The sequence below is a fragment of the Bidens hawaiensis genome, unplaced genomic scaffold (assembly GCF_021521415.1).
Source record: "Bidens hawaiensis isolate Kalapana, Puna unplaced genomic scaffold, B.hawaiensis_p1.1 tig00039453_1, whole genome shotgun sequence".
Taxonomy (NCBI): domain Eukaryota; kingdom Viridiplantae; phylum Streptophyta; class Magnoliopsida; order Asterales; family Asteraceae; genus Bidens; species Bidens hawaiensis.
The window spans coordinates 98,326-100,844 of NW_027496928.1; the positions used below are offsets into that span (position 1 = coordinate 98,326).

Consider the following 2,519-nt stretch of genomic DNA (forward strand, 5'->3'; position numbering starts at 1 on the left):
CAATGGCGTTTCGCTTTCATAATTCGTGGCACTTTCTTTGTTTAGTGATGTCGTGATCATGATGATTATGTGACAATAAGGTGCTACGTAAATGAAAAAACATATGTTACGATCAAGTTAATTGTGTTGTTCTGTTTTAATTTTATGTTTTGTTTTACATTTTGAGTTAAATCACACATACGGTATACCATACATTCTAGAAGAATAAGGAAACCATACAACGAATACAAGATTGTCTTTCTCTTTCCTTAATTCGAAGAATATAAATATTTTATTTTCAGGAGGCAAACATGGTATCATCGAAAAAATATAATTCCCAACACTCCTTTATATATAAATAAATGAATGAATATAAATATAGAAGTATAAACTAATACAAAATTAATAACAATGTCAGTAAATGTTTCTTCAATTTGAAGATCAATAAAAGAATCATAAAAATAAAATAAAATTAAATGTTATCTGCAGAAGCTCCAAAGATAGATATCACCATCTTCTTCTTCATAAATTTTTCCGGTACTAATTGATGAACACAAATGATCAAACTCGAAAAATGAGTTATCATACATCACCTCTTTATAGGTTGGTGAATCAAAGTTGTACCATGGTGCAACCATTGACATCAATGTGCCATCAAGTGGATCAGTTGCTGAAAACATTAATGTTTCATTTTCTTCGAATGGATTTGTTAGTAGCGGTGTTGGGGTGGAAGAGGATAAAGATGAAGTATATGATGGTGATACTGGTGGCGGTGATAGTGATAGTGATATTGTTGCGGTAGCAGTATTAGCAGCTTCTGTCGCAGCTATCTTTTGAATTGACTTGGGTGACATGACGGTTTTGGAATAGTCGTGGTCATATTCGACATGTGAAAAGTTGAGATTTGCGGTCGGGCCCTTTAGGCAAAGTAGGGCTGCATCATAGGCTCGAGCCGCTGCTTCAGGGGTCGAGTAAGATCCTAACCATATTCGTGCTTTTTGATTTGGTGCACGAATCTCTGAAACCCATGAACCCCAACTCCTCATCCTCACTCTTTTGTATTTCTTCTTGCTGATCATTGAAGACGAAGTTCTAACCCAATCTGTTTGAATCTTAGGTTCTTTTTTCACCATGTTTATGTAAACGCCCAAATAACGCGGCTTGCGATCTTGCAACTCTTTTGGAACAAATTTCGCTACAAATGTGGTGCTTAATTATGTGATTGATGCAAAGAGTGATGGTGAAGATGAAATGAATGCAAGTTCTTATTATATAGTCTTCAAGTGAACGAAAGCTAGTGACAGGTGCTAATGTTGACTCGTTACTGGTCTTAATAAATTATTGCAACAAAAGAAGCAATATAAAAATTATTAAATAATAGAAACCAAATATAATAATTATATTTACATGAGAAGCGTTGATAAGTGATAACAGGAACAATGAGAATATATTGAAGTTATCATCTTAAAAATATACATTTTAAAAATTTTAAATTCTTCAAATATTATTTAATGATAATATATCATACATTTAATGATTATAAGGGGAGGAAAAAGTGAATTTGAAGAGAAATTTGACGTTCTATTGTTGCATGGTTTTTGACTTGGAGAACAAGTCACCCTCCACATGATGAAGAAAAAAATAAATAGAAAAGGAAATATGTAGGCAGATTAGTCATTTTACAAAAGTTAGAACACATGGTTGTTAAATATAATATTTAAGAAGATGGAAAAACATTTGACATAGGATTTGGTGGTACCAAGCTTCCTGGATTTTGCGTAAAATTTAATATATATATATATATATATATATATAGGGTAGGGTTAACGTAAAAAACAATAGTTTTGTGAGAAGCATAAGAATAGATTTTGACGCTTGGATCTAGGATCTAATGGTTGACATTAGTAGTTTCTAAATATTGTATAGTTTCCTATTTACAAGGTATAGTGTTATATTTTAGTGGTGTGCTTGATTTTAAAGCATTCTCACACTTCTCACAAAACAATTGTTTTTTATTTGAACAATTTTCTATATATATATATATATATATATACATATATATATATATATATATACTAGTAGAAGAGCCCGTACGTTGCGGCGAGAACACAACAAGAAATCGACCGGTAGGGTTTGGTTCGATATGGTACCACCGTTTGGTATAACCAAATTGCAGTCGGTCTAGTTTACAATATAAAAAAATAAGGATATGCAATAAATCTAGCATTAAAAAAGAGCTTGTAAAACAAAATAAAGTCTTCAACCCATTTGGCAATTGGTAATTAAGGATTAACTAGTGTTTAGATCCCGCCGCGACGAAAAGACAATACTTTTCCCAAATTCAAGTAAATCGTCATTGAACAACGATAGTGATGATTATACTTGTTATCATTATCGTGTTCTTACATAGTTTTGTATGAGATTGAAGGATTGAAGCTCTTAGGTTGAGATTTTTTTTATACCAAAATGATTTATAGTAGTCCTATTTAAGCAAAAAATGGGGGTTATTAATTAAAAAATGTTAAATGTGAATTCATAAA

At 31.6% G+C, this 2,519-nt stretch overlaps 1 pseudogene; it reads right to left on the minus strand.

Moving 5' to 3' along the window:
- Nucleotides 1-458: 458 nt before the first annotated feature.
- LOC143591189 (ethylene-responsive transcription factor ERF014 pseudogene) lies at nucleotides 459-1,382 on the minus strand (annotated as a pseudogene).
- Nucleotides 1,383-2,519: the final 1,137 nt, after the last annotated feature.